The 14,137-nt window shown below is 40.0% G+C and overlaps 1 protein-coding gene and 2 non-coding genes across 9 annotated transcripts in view; 1 reads left to right on the forward strand and 2 right to left on the reverse strand.

Moving 5' to 3' along the window:
* Ninl (ninein like) overlaps positions 1 to 14,137 on the forward strand; it is a 120,047-nt gene that overhangs the window by 13,164 nt on the left and 92,746 nt on the right. For 6 of the 7 annotated variants that reach the window (XM_074074198.1, XM_074074194.1, XM_074074195.1 and 3 more), the window contains exon 2: positions 5,636 to 5,671. The exons of the other annotated variant lie outside the window; for it this stretch is intronic. The gene's annotated coding sequence lies outside the window, so the exon portion shown is untranslated. The remainder of the gene's footprint in view (positions 1 to 5,635; positions 5,672 to 14,137) is intronic. 7 annotated transcript variants of the gene reach the window in all.
* On the reverse strand, positions 6,759 to 6,888 carry LOC141423761 (small nucleolar RNA SNORA51). The gene has a single exon (XR_012448574.1). It is a non-coding gene; the product is annotated as a small nucleolar RNA SNORA51 (small nucleolar RNA).
* Positions 12,760 to 12,866, reverse strand: LOC141423595 (U6 spliceosomal RNA). The gene has a single exon (XR_012448440.1). It is a non-coding gene; the product is annotated as a U6 spliceosomal RNA (small nuclear RNA).

Below are 14,137 nucleotides of genomic sequence, written 5' to 3' on the forward strand. Positions count from 1 at the left end.
CAAGTAAGACATGAAATGTAGTAAAAGTCACAGCAAAGTTTATAAGAAAAGGAATACACTTTCAATAGCCTGAAAGCCTATTGTCTAGAGTGAGAATGACAATATTAGCATTTAGCACTGGAATACTTACTGAGATTGGCAGAGAGGAATTCTCAGCCCCCCATCCATCAGATCCCTAGGATGTAGTTTATGGCCTGGGTCTTTGTATTGTGACATTAAAGAGATTACCTCTCTGTAATTCCCAGCCCCACGTCCATCGATGCATAATAGAATGTGGTTTATGGACCTGATCTTTGTTTTGCTAAATTAAAGATCTTTTGGCTCAGGAATGGTGATTCCAACTTGATTGGCTTAATCTTGAGTAAATAAAAAAATAAGCTTTAGTTGAGCAGGGGACTTAAAAGCATCCTGTGATACCCAGGGCCTTGGTGGGCTTCTTTGATCTTAAGACTGTTAAGAGTTGGAAAATTTAATGGCAATGTTTTTCTCTCAGAGATCCTGAAGAATTCTCCAATATAGGTTCCCTTTGCAAATCTCCATCACTCATGGTTAACTGCTACCTAACAGAGGCTAGAAACCTAGGTCTAGAAAAGTTTAGCTTGCAGTAAATAAGCACAAAGGCCATCAGAAGAACAGGGCTCTCAGCTTGTACACACTGAACCAAGGTTTCCATTTTGCAGTTCCCTTTGCATATACCCATTGCTCACATCTACTACCTATAAGGGCATGCTGAGCAAGCACTCCTACTGCTGAGCTAGGACCCCAGTCCCTTTATTGTTCACTAGATGTGTGGTACGTTTACATGGTTGATGTGCTTGATTCTTCCAAGAGTAAGGAAGAGGAAAGGAGCAGCATCTTTCTCCTTCTCATCCAGTTGCCTCCCTGGATCTTGCTTGTTAAGAATGTGTGTCTCAGCACTTTGGGAGGTGAGGCTTGAGCCCAGGGGTTTGAGGTCCCATTTCCCCAATTAAAAAAAAATGCGAAAGAGCTTTCACAGTGATACACACCTATTTAAAAAGTTTGCAACATTTTTTTTCAGAGTAATAGCGTTCACATACCTAGGATCTCAGACATTTTGGAAAATAAAAAAGTATCTGATTCCTCTGGAATCACTAGCTTTGGTAGAGAACCAAATGTTCCTGTTAGTTGACTGATAAAGCTCTGGGTGATTCTGGGACTCTTAATGACATATCCACGGTGATAAGTAGGAAGGGGTACAAGTTGTCTTGCTTGTTCCAGCACAGCCTTTGCATTCTCTTTCAGAGAGAAATCTAGGTTACTAGTTCTAAGCTTCTCCGGTGTCTCTCTCAGAATATATCTGCACCCACATCTCTCCTGTATCCTGCACAGTGGCCTTTCAGGAGGCAGCGACCCATCCACTCCACTTAGCATGACTGTCCTAATCCTCCCAGGTTCTGAGACATCAGTGTGGCTGTGGCTTTATGGACTAGCACTCATAGTGGGGTTACTCCAACATGAGTAAGACTGAGACCCTTTGGGGAACTGACGATCAGACTCTCTGAGGTAAATGCAAATTATTTTGCTTGATAAAATGAGATATAAGCCTCTAAGTATGTATAATCCTGCAGCAGGATAATCTGTTGAAATTAATATTGGTTTATTCTGCTTTTTCCCATTCCAAGGTGATAGAAGGGGCTTAAGGCAGAAGTTACTAAACAATGATCTCCTTCTCTTAAAAAAAATTGACTTATGTGTATGTGTACAATTTGAAGAGTTGGAACATGTGCGTAGACTTGTGTCAGTCACTACCATGAGAATATAGAATAGTTCTGTCATCCAGATGCACTCTTGGTGCTTTTTTGTAGTCCTGACCCCTACACACCACTGATCTGTATACTTGTCCTTTCAGTTTTATGTTTTCTAGAATGTCATATAAATGGAATCTTCCAGCATGTAACCTTTCCAGACTGGATTCTTTACTTACTGTGTTGCATCACCAATGTCTTGTGAGGGTTTATGAAATTTCCCTTTTAAGTTAGGAACCCTCCATTCAGGGTTTTTCCCAGGTCTTTGACTCACAGAATAAGAATTTCTGGATAAGTTGCAATGATAAGGAAATTTGGCAGAGCTTTATTGAGCAAACAAGCAGAATCAAAGGCCCATTCTAATAGGTAGAGAGTGGATGCTCTGAAGGAGACTTGTTGAGCTATCTAGATACCAGGGGTATTATAAAAGGTAGTATTGGGGCTTGACCCTAATTTACCCTAGGATTAGTGCTCTCCTTTGTTCTGGACACCTGGTATATTCTGTCATTCTTGCAGTCACATTATCTTATCAACTGGGCCTAGAAATTTTCAAGGTTGGCCTGTTTACCAAATTTTGGGCCATAATTATATGGGTGCCCAAGCATCCCTCTAGAAACAAAGGATGGATTTTGTCACATCCTCCTTTTAGGACAGATATCCATCCTTGACATAAACACTCTTGTGATGAAATGAGTCACCTTCCCAAGTTTTTTTTTTTTTTCTTTTTAATTACATTTCCATTTCTCTTACCAGGCTGTGTCATTCTCTAAGATATCCAAGCTCAGTCTCAGAGGGTGCTAATCATCTGGGAAAGTGGGCAAGGTCAGAGTTGCTCTGTACCCCTTTTTGTTCTTTTTTACTAAAGTGGCAGATTATTGGGGGAGAAAGTTTAAAGCAAAGAAAATAGTGCCTGTGTTCTTATAATCAAGTTATTCATTAATATAGTGTTTATCTCTGAATTCCTGCCTGCTGTTTCTCATGCCTCATTTCCCTGATCTATTCTGCCTCATTTGTATTTACTTATAATTTGTTCCTTTTAATTGATAAATGTGTTCTACATAAGGACCACTCACCACAGTGTGTATCTGTTGACCTGTTAGAGGATATTTGGATTGTTTCCAGTTCTGAAAACATTTGTATGCAAGTTCTGTATGAACGTGTCTTCATTTCCCTGACATAAATAATTTAGGTGGCAAATAGTTAGGCATGGGATTGCAGGGTCATATGGGAAGTCTTTGTTTAATTCTGTAAGAAACTGCTTTCATCCAGGCATGGTGGTGCATGCCTGTAACCCCAGCTGCTTGGGAGGTGGAAACAAGAGAATTGTATGTTTGAGGCCAGCCTGGGCAAAGTTAACCAGACTCTATCTCAAAAACAAGGTAAAATAAAAGTGTTGGGGCATAGCTCAAGTGGAAGGCCCTGGATTCAATCCCTAGTACAAAAAAAAAAAAGAAAGAAAAGAAATCCAAAAAACTTAACAAAACAAATGAAAAAATGTTTTCTATGTGGAGTGGCTTGTACTGTTTTTGCATTCCTCCTCCCAGTCTCCTGTAGGAGAGTTTCATTTGCCATCCTTGCCAGCCCTTGGTATTGGCTATTTAAAAAAATTAATTTCAGTTACTTTACCAGAGTGTAGTGATGTCTCCTTCCACTTTTAATTTTCATTTCCGTTATGGTGGATGATGTAGAGATTTTTCTGTGTGCTTATTTGCCATCCATACATTTTTGGTGAAGTTTGTCTATTCCTGTGTAAGGTTTCTTTTTCTTTTTTTGTAAATTAGATTTTTTTTAACTGTTTAGTTTTCAAAATCCATATATATTGGTGGCACTGGGTTTTAAACTAAGGGCCTCACACTTGCTAGGCAGGCACTCTACCACTTGAACTACTCCACCAGCCCTAAAAAACATTCCGAATCAAATTGTTAGATACTTAGTTTGTAAACCTATTGTCGCAGTCTGTGGCTTGTCTTTTCATATTCTGGACAGTGCCTTTCATATAGCAAAAGATTTTATTTTGCTATATGAAATACAATTTATAAATGTGTCTTTTTTTTTTTAGACAAGGTCTTACTCTGTAGCCCAGGCTGGCCTCAAACTTGTGATCCTTTTGCCTCAGCCTCCTTCTGCCTGTGCTGCAGTTACAGTTGAGCACCACCATGCCGGACTTCAATATGTCTTTTATGGATTGGACTTTTTGTGTCTTGTCTAAGAACTTCAAGTTATAAAGATTTTCTCTCACCAGGTGCTGGTGGTTCATGCCTGTAATCCTAGCTACTCAGGAAGCAGAGATCAGGAGGATTGCAGTTCGAAGCCAGCCTGGGCAAATAGTTCATGAGACCCAGCTCAAAAAAACTCATCACAAAAATAGGGCTGAAGGCCCTGAGTTCAAGCCCCAGTACCACAAAAAAAAAAAAAAAAAGTTTCTCTCTTGTACTGGTGATGCAACTTAGTGGTTGAGCCCTTGTAGAACACGAATAAGACCTTGGATTCTGTTCCAAGCAGGGGCAAAAAAAGTTCCCTTCTATTTCCTTCAGAAAGTGTTGGAGTTTTTATGCTTTTCATTTAGATCGATGATAAATATTGAGTTCATTTTTCCATAAAGTGTGAAGTTTGGGTTGAGGTATGTTAATTTTTATCATATGGATGTTCCATTGTTCCAACACTGTTCCTTGAAAATACTATTCTAATTCTGTCAAATTGCTTTTGTAACCTTGTCAAATGGCCATATTTGTTGAGTGTTTCTAAATTCCACTGATGTATGTGGGACAGTCCCTTAATCAATACCATACTATTTTATACTGCAACTTTAAAATAAATGTTAGAATTAGGTCATATGAATCATCTAACTTTATTTCTTTTTTAAAAAATAGTTTTGGAGGGCTGGGGCCAGGGACACAGTACATCCTAAGCATGCATGAAGCACCCCCCAAAAGAAAAAGTTTTAGTTTTTCTATTTCCCTTTCCTGGCCTGATGCTTTTTTTTCAGGACTGGGGATTGAACTCAGGGTCTTACACTCGGGGCACTCCCCTAGTCCTGCCTGATGCTTTTTTTCTTTTGTGGTACTGGTGTTTGAAGTCAGGGCCTACCTGCCTGATGCATTTTAGAATTCACTTGTTTATACCTTAAAATTTTCTGCTTGAATTTCTATTAGAATCATGTTAAATGTATAGATTGGTTTGGGGACAGTTGACGAGTTGACCACATTGTGTCTTCTAATATTTGAGAATTATGGGTATTTTTCTCAGTTTATTTAGATCTTTGATTTCTTTCATTAATATTTTATAGTTTTCAGCATATAATTGTTCATGTTTTATTAGAATTACTAACTAAGTATTCACTTTCTTCTGCAGAGCTGCTGTGAATGGTTTATAAATTTCAATGTCTAAGCTTCATTGCTGGTCCACAGAAATGCATTGTTTTTATAGGATTTTGCTAAACTAGCTTATTTTAAGATGTTTTTATAGATTTGTTGGGCTTTTCTTTGTGGTGGATCATGTTCTCTGTGAATAGGGACAGTTTTATTTCTTCCCTTCCAATCAGTATACCTTTTATTTCTTTTTCCTTCCTTGCTCTGACTAGGACCTCCTGATGAGGTTGAATAGGAATGGTGAGAGTGGACATATTTGTCTGGTTCCCAGTTGTATGGGAAAACATTCATTCTTTTGCTGTTTAGCATGATGTTTTTTGTTGATGCCATTCATCAGCCCAAGGAAAACCATTTGATTCCTAGTCTGCTTGCTGAGGGTATTTTTTTTTTATCATGAATGAATGTTGAATTTTTGAATTACTTTTCCTGAATCTATTGATGTGGTTCTTCTTCATCTGTTATTATGGTGATCTTTGATTTCCTTTCTTTTTTTTTTGGCAGTGCTGGGGATCCAGTCCAGGGCCTCATGTATAGTAGGTAAGCATTCTACCACTGAGCTGCAGCTCCTGCTCACTGATTTCTTTTTTTGCAGTACTGGGGTTTGAACTCAGGGCCTCATGCTTGCTAGTTAGTCCTTTTTTGTGTTGAGTATTTTTGAGAAAGGATCTTTTGAACTATTTGCCCAAGGGTGGCTTCAAACCCTGATCCTCCTGATCTCTGCCTCCTGAGTAAGCTAGGATTACAGGCATGAGCCACCAGTGGATGAGCCTTGCATTAATATTAATTTTTTAATATTAGATGAGCCTGGTATAAGCCCATCTTCTAATGTATTATTTTTATGTATTCCTGGATTTTATTTCCAAATATTTTGTTGAGGAACATTGCATTTATATTCATGAGGGAACGTGGTCTGAGTTTTTCTTTTATATTGTCATTCTGTGGTTTTGGTGTCAAGGTAGTGCTGGCCTCCAAAAAATAAGTTAGGAAGTATTTTCCCCTCTCATTTTCTGGAAGATATTGTATAGAACTGATGTTATTTCTAATTTAAATTTTTTGTAGAAATTTCTAGTAAAGCTGTCTGGGGTTAGAGATTTTTGGGGGGGTGTAGGGGAACTGGGTTTGAATTCAGGTCCTATCCCTTGAGCCACTCCACCAGCCCTTTTTAGTGATAGGTTTTTCAAGGCAGGGTCTCATAAGCTATTTGCCTGGGTGGGCCTTGAACTGTGATCCTCCTGATCTCTGCCTCCTGAGTAGCTAGGATTACAGGCATGAGCACTGTAATCCTGGCCTAGATATTTCTTTTTTAGAAATAATTTTGTTTTTGTTTTTTGAGATGGGGTCTTCTTTTTTTTTGGTGGGACTGGGATTTGAACTCAGGGCTTTGCACGTACAGAACAGGTGCTCTACTGCTTGAGCCAAACCTTCAGTCCATTTGGCCCTGGTTATTTTGGAAATGAGTTCTTGAAAACTATTGGCCCAGACTGGCCTCAAACTGCAATCCTCTCAATCTCAGCCTCCCAAGTAGGTAGGCTTATAGGCATGAACCACTGGTACCTGGCTTGAGACAGGGTCTTGCTACATAGCCTAGACTGGCCTCAGACTCTTTTTTTTTTCTTAATCCCCCCCATTTCCTATTCACAATAGACTAGGGCTGAGGTCTGAGGTGCATAGGAGTAGGTTTACTTTGCCTCCTCTTTCTATGTAGTCAGTGTAAGAACTGACTTACTGCTTACTGAGGTAAGCACCAGAAGGCTGACCTTGAACTCTTGAGCCTCCTGCATCAGCCTCCTGAGTGCTGGGATTATAAGTATGTACCACTTGGCATTTTTCTTTTGAAAATTTAAAACTACAGATTCAATTTCTGTAATATTTATAGGGTTGCTATGCATAGTAGCTATTTCATCTTGGGTAAGTTGTAATTGTTTGTGATTTTCAAGAAGTTGGTCAATTTAATCTAAGGTGTTGAATTTTTGTGTGTGGGGTTGTTCATAGTATTCCTTTATTATCCTTTTAATGACTATACAATCTGTAAAGAGATTCTCTTTTATTCCTTATAATTATAGTTTATTTCTTTTCTTTCATTAGTCTTGCTAGAGGTTTATCAGTTTTATTGATCTTCTCAAAAAGGGGTTCATTGATTCTTTTCTTTGAATCTTTTTTTGTGTTACTGGGGTTTGAACTCGGGCCTTGTGCTTTCTAGGTGGTGTTCTACCACTTGAGTCACTCCACCAGCCTCGTTGAGTCTTCTCTATTGCTTTTCTCTTTCTAATTTCATTGATTTCTCCTCTTTCATATTACCATTTTTCTGTATCCTTAAGCTTGTTTTTTTCCAGTTTCTTGAGGTAGAGGCTGAGATTATGGATTTGAGACTGTTCTTCTTTTCTAATGTAAGCATTTAGTGATAAAGTTTCTACCTGAGAACTAACTGCTTTAGGTGCATCCCACAGACTTTTATATGTATGTATTTTAGAGTTTCCCTTCAGATGTCCTCTGTGGCCAGAGGATTATTGAGAATTGCATATATGGAGACTTTTCTGCATAGAAAATATGTGGAGATTTTCCTGTGTTTTTTATTTTCTGATTTCTAATTCCTTTGTGATCTGTGACATTCTTTGACTTAACAGTCTTTTAATTTTGTTGATACATGTTTTATGGCCCAGAATATGCAATATCTTGGTGACTGTTCAGTGTGAAGTTGAGAAGAATGTGTGTTCTGCTTTTATGTTCTGTGAATGCTGACGAATTCTATCAAGTAGTCTGTCAGTGTTCGTTAGATTCAGATGCTTAGGGTGCTGTTCAGTTCACCTACATCCACAGTGACTTTCTGCTGTTGAACGTGTCAGTCACTGACGGATGTTTCCAACTCTCATAGTAGACACACTTGTTTCCCCTTGCAGTTCTGTCAGATTTTACCTTTTGTGCTTTGATGCCTTCTTGTTAGGTACGTAATGTCAAGAATTCTTATTTCTTCTTTGAGAAATGATCCCTTTACCATCAGAGTCCTCACATAGATACTCTCTTTCCTGCCTTTTGTTTTAGGACTTCATGGGATCCTGTTAGTGGAGAGGAGTCTGTGAATTACTTGGAAGTAGACATTAAAATCCATAAGAAAGATCTTCAAGACCAGGAAAGGTACAAAATTAAAAGAACACAAGGCATACAGAGTATGATTCCTGAAGACAAAGAGATCTTTAGCTCACTCCCTTGAAGATCCTGAGGAAGGGACAGAAACTCCCAAGTGGGGAGGTTCACAGCTGATGAACCCTTAGGGATGCTTGGCTTAGCAAAAATTCCTGTGTCTATCTTGGCAAAGATGTATTAGGGCCACCTTGAGTTCCAGGATCAAGGCAGGCTGCTGATGCAAATCAGTGTGTAAACCAGTGTGTAAACCAAGGCTGCTAACACAAACCAATGTGTACATATACAAAGTATAGTTGTCTTTTGCTAGAGGATCTTGACCACATAGGTAGTTGGAAATGAGTGAGGGTTAGCTCCTCCCCCACATTACAACTTTGCTCTCTGGTTATAATGAAAAGGGACTCTCAGACCAACATCTGCCAATTACACAGGCATTGATTAAATAACATTTGTTAGTAATCAGAGAACAAAGTGTATCTGCAGCCTGTTCCATGACCTCCATGGAGTCTAGGCTGTCATCTTTTCAAATGATCTCACCACCACTTTGCACGAAAGTTCCACTTGAGGAAGATGCTCCAACATTCCTGAGGCTGGGTTATATAAATTTTGTAGTGGTCACCAAGCAACCAGAAATTCTCAAACCAGTGGCTGGACACAGGATATTTAGAAACCAAGCTACTGGCCTCTTGGTTTCTTAGCCAGCAAGTGTGAGGAGTAGGCATAAAATAACTCCATGTACCTTGGAACTTTTAATTTCTCTCATGAGAGTCTCTTTTCAACATTCATCAATCAGTTGATAAACCTGTGAATCTTACCAGTTAATACTATTCCTGACCTTCTCTGTGCAGTCAAGGTATTGTTGCAAAAGTGTTTGTAGCATCTGCCTTTGAGAATGTGTTCTCAATTGGAAACCATCCCAGCACTTTTCTTTCATGTTTAGAGTGCTGCTTGCATCTGGTTTATAGCTTATCCTATTAGTGCACACATCTGTCTATGCTAAAATAGTTAAAACTATAGGCTTCAAAATTCCATGCAAGATAGACAAAGAACCAGTAGTTGGTGACTAATAGATTAAAGATGAAAAAGGCCTTGTCAAATGTTCTATCCTTTGCACAATCTGAAGTATGAATTGCAGAATTCCAGTAACAGAAGTTGGCTTTCCTATCATTCCAGAACCAGGTTCAATTTAATAATAACAAAACAAACCTGTCATTTCTCACAAAATCAGATTTATAGAGTAGTGCATAAGAAGCTCTCTAATACTATAACAAAATACCTGAGAAAATCAACTTAAAAGGAGGAAAGTTTTATTTTCTCTTATGGTTTCAGAGGTCCATGGTTGCTTTGGGCCTGTGGCTGCATAATACATCATGGTAGGAGCCTGTGGCAGATGAAGCTGCTAACCTCATGGCAACGGGGAAGCAGAGAAAGAGAAGATAGAGAAAGAGAGAGACAGAGAGAGAAAGAGACAGACAGATAGACAGATAGGCTGGGACCCCGATATCCCAATATCCCTTCAAGGCAAAGGACATGCCCCCAATGAACTCAATTCCTCCATTAGGAGAGTCTACCTTTTTTTTTTGGTGGACCTGAGGTTTGAACTCAGACTCAGGCTTTGCTAGGCAAGCACTCCACCACTTGAGACATACCCCAGCCAACAATTATCATTTATCATTTCTTTCTTTTTTTTCTTTTTGGTGGAAGTAGGGTTTGAACTCAAGCTTTGTGCTTGCAAAGTAGGTGCTGTACTGCTCAAGTCACACCTCCAGTTCATGCTGGCCTCAAATCATGGTCCTCCCAATCTCAGCCTTCTGAGTAGCCAGGATTATGGGTGTAAGCCACTGGTGCCCAGCAGGTTCTACCTTTGTCTTGTTTTGTGGTACTGGGATTTGAACTCAGGGCCTTGCACTTGGTAGGTAAGTATTGTGATACTTAAACCTGCCCCTAGTCCTTTTTGCTTTATTCTGTAGTTAGGATCTTATTCTCCAGATCTCCTCTTCCAGAGTAGCTGGGATTATAGACATATGCTACCATGCTCAGTCATAGGCTTCAGCTCTTAAAGGTTCCACTGCCCACTCCCCCACAGTAGTGCCATGGGCTGGGGATCAACAGAGACTTTACACAGAGGCCTTTGGGGGGACATTTCTCTAAACCATAACAAATAGATGTCATGTCTATTTTAAATGTAGTCAAAATGTATTTATAATTTAAATGCCACTAACTACAAAACCATTAGAATTCATATTAACATGTTAATTTAATGTGATAAATAGTGCTTTCTGCCAGTACAGTATCTGTACAGTATACATGAACACATTCTGTATTTTGTGGTATTTACTAGTGCTGGGTTTGTTCTGTCTCTACTTCTGTGTGCCTATGCCACCACACATCATGGGTTGCTCATTTTTTTCTACCTCTTCTCTCTCTGGACTATGGCAAGAGCTCTTCAGGGTGTTTCAATTGTATGATTATGAATTAAATTTGCCTCTGGTCTTCCAATGTATAAACATGAATGCCAATACTAGCAAGGAAATTTTGATGGCAGAACTCAGTTGAAAGACGGTTACAGATTCAAAAAGAAATCTATTTTCACGTAGAAAACTGTTCCCTGAGAACGTGGGAGACCTGGGTTCCATAGCTGTGCCTCCCATCTTTGTGTGGATAGTGTAGAGGCAGCCAGGATTCAGATGGTGCTGTTGTGGTTGGTGAATCTCCAGGGTATTCTGTTACTGTGTACTTATTTTCTGTAAACTTCATGAAGTTAGTGTACTGGAATTGCCCAAGTTTGAATCAGAGGACACCATATGTTAAACGACTCTTTCATGCCCTGCACAATCGAAGGTTACCGAGTCTGGTCAGTGTGCAGTCTGAGAAGTGTGCCTGTCTTCTCCGTCTGCCTTTGCCTGTCTGAGGTCCTTCTGACTCACTGCCCCCATATCTTCCTGGAATTCAGGTCCCTTTTCTGAGAATGAGCACACCCTGCCAGATGATTCACGGCCTCCTTGTGACCTGGGAGCACTGTGTGCTAGCTCCTCTGGAACCATCAGAGAGTGGCTTCTCTTGGATAGTATGGATTTCGATTCTTTTCCCCCTCAGTAATGGAATTTGAGGCTTTAGAAAGCAGGTGAGTAATGCTTGGTTCAGAGACCTCCTGAAGTCATTCCGGAAAACTGACTGATTCTGAAGGTACACTGTTTAGCTCTTCTAGAGATGCATCCTTCCAGAGTTTTTCTCAGCAGTCACAGGCATTTGCTACAGACAACAGTGGAAGTTATCTTCTAAGTGAGCCTTCCTCTGTATCCTATTTAAAAGTACCAGTCATTGGACTGAGGGTGTGGCTCGAGTGATAGAGCACTTGCCTATCAAGTATGAGGCCCTAAATTCAATCCTTAGTACCACCAAAAACAAAAAAACAAAGTGCCAGTCATTTTCCCCAACGCTCATGCTTTCTTTCTCTCCACATCACTTATCAACATGTAAACTATGATTTGTGAGGGGCAAGAGGATGTAGCTTGGTGGTAGAGAACTTGTCCTGTATGCATGAGGTCCTGGGTTCTGTTCCCAGCACTGCAAAAAAAAAAAAAGTAAAATATAATTTGTGTATTTATTGATTGTCTCCTCCCCTAGAATGTAAGTTTCACAAGTGAGAGATTTTTATCAATTTTGTTTGCTGCAGTATCCCAAAGGCCTAGAATGCTGTGAGGCACATAATAGGTTCAGTACTGTGAAATACTGACAAGTAAATAGTTGTTGTCTGATTAATGTTTCTAGCCTCAGACTCCTGGGTTCAAACCATCCTCTTGCCTCAGCCTCCTAAGTATCTGGGACTACATACATACACCTCCAAGTCTGACCTTTCTTTTTTCCTTTATAAAGATAAGCTGCCTATGGCCTATGTGCAGCTATTACGTACCTTTTCTCTTTAATGTGTTTCCTGCAGTTGTACCTCCTGACCTTCCTTCTGCTGTTCCCTGAAGCAAGCAGAGTGTTTCCTATCACTGGGGGTGGTGACATGCCCAAAGACCCAGGGTCTTTGGCTCCATTCACATAAGCAGACTCTGGTCGTCAGGTCCCTAATGCTCAATGCAAGTCATCACATGATAGTCACTTCTGTTAAACAAGGTTGTGCACGCCTCTTGAGACAGACAGAAGCTTACAGGTAAATGCTGAAAAGCAAAAATACTACAAAACATGTAAACCCCTGGAGAGTAATGAAAGGCCTTGGAAGCAAAACAACCCTGCTGGGAAAAGCAGATAGTGCCAGCCTGAATCTTGCCTCTGCTGATGTTGGGAAGTGAATAGTTGAATTTCCAGGTGTCTTCTGTTGTGAGTATGAAATGGGACACAGGCCTTATTTCCACTTTTTACTATCAAAAACACCTTTACTTGGAGAGCCAGTACCTCTGCCTGACTACTTGTACTGGCCCCTAAATACATTTCTTCGTTTTCATCAAATACATTTCTTCCTCTGCCTTCTCCTCTTCTTCTTCTATAAGGTATACTTCACAGATTTGCGTGCCATCCTTGGGCAGAAACCATGCCAATCTTCTCTGTATCTTTCCAATTTTAGTGTATGTGCTGCTGAAGCAAGCACCTGAGCACATTTCTTAAGGGAAGCAGGGCCTCCCATTAGTAATCTCCTTGGTGCTGGGGAATAGAGAATTTAAAAATCTAAGAGGAAAGAATAAGGTGACTAGTGTGGTTTCGGATGAATTTTTATGATTAGAAGAGTTTGTGAAGAAGGAAAATGGCACCAGTGCAAATTATTTTGGTCAGCTTCATTAACAAGACTTGATGTTTAAGAATCCCTGTAAAATGGATGGAACTGGAGATCATCGTGCTGAGTGAGGTTAGCCAGGCCCAGAAGACCAAAAATCATATGTTCTCCCTCATATGCGGACTTTAGATCAAGGGCAAACACAACAAGGGGATAGGACTTTGATCACATGACAAGGCGAGTGCACATAAGGGAGGTATGAGGATAGGAAGGTAACCCCCCCAAAAAAAAGAAGATAGCATTTGATGTCTTCAATGCAAAGGAATTAATGCAGAAACTTTAAAGCAACAGAGGCCAATAGGAGAAGGCGACTAGGAACTAGAGAAAAGATTAGTTTGAAAAGAATCAACTTAGAAAGTAACATGTATGTACATGGAAGCAATATTAGGAATCTCCCTGTATAGCTATCCTTACCTCAACTAGCAAAAATCCCTGGTCCTCCTTATTAATGTGTATACTCTGTCTTCAACAAAATTGAGATAAGGGCAAAACAGTTCCTGCTTGGAAGCGAGGGGGTGGGGGCATGCGGGAAGGGGTGGTGGGGGAAAAGGGAGGGAGTGGGGGGAGAAGGGGGGAGTAATGACCCAATCATTGTATGCATATATGAATAAAGGAAAAAGAAAAGAAATAAAAATGCTGGTATGTATAATATACACATACCACGTGAATGAAAAAAAAAATCCCTGTAAGTTCTAAGGAGATAAATAATTACTAAATGAATATTAATTACTGCTTCTTTTTTCCCCACCTTCTGTTACTGGGGTTTGAACACAGGGCCTCATACATGCTAGGCCAGCATTCTACTACTTGAGCTAGTTTCACAGCATTTTTGTTTGTATTTTGTTTTTGAGACAGGATCTTACTGATACTGCCTGGGCTGAGCTTGAACTCTTCAGTTCTCCTGGCTCTGACTCTCTAGCAGAAATTACTGCTTTTTCTGTTCAGCATATTTACCTTTACACAGAGTGGTTGATAATTTGTTTAGCTCATCTACCTTTTCTTTCCCCTTCTGTTTCTGAGCGGGGATAACGTGGGTTATGTTGCCCAGGCTGGTCTCAAACTCCTAGACCCACGCAAACCACCTGTCT

This window comes from Castor canadensis, chromosome 5, assembly GCF_047511655.1.
Source record: "Castor canadensis chromosome 5, mCasCan1.hap1v2, whole genome shotgun sequence".
In the NCBI taxonomy this organism is placed as follows: domain Eukaryota; kingdom Metazoa; phylum Chordata; class Mammalia; order Rodentia; family Castoridae; genus Castor; species Castor canadensis.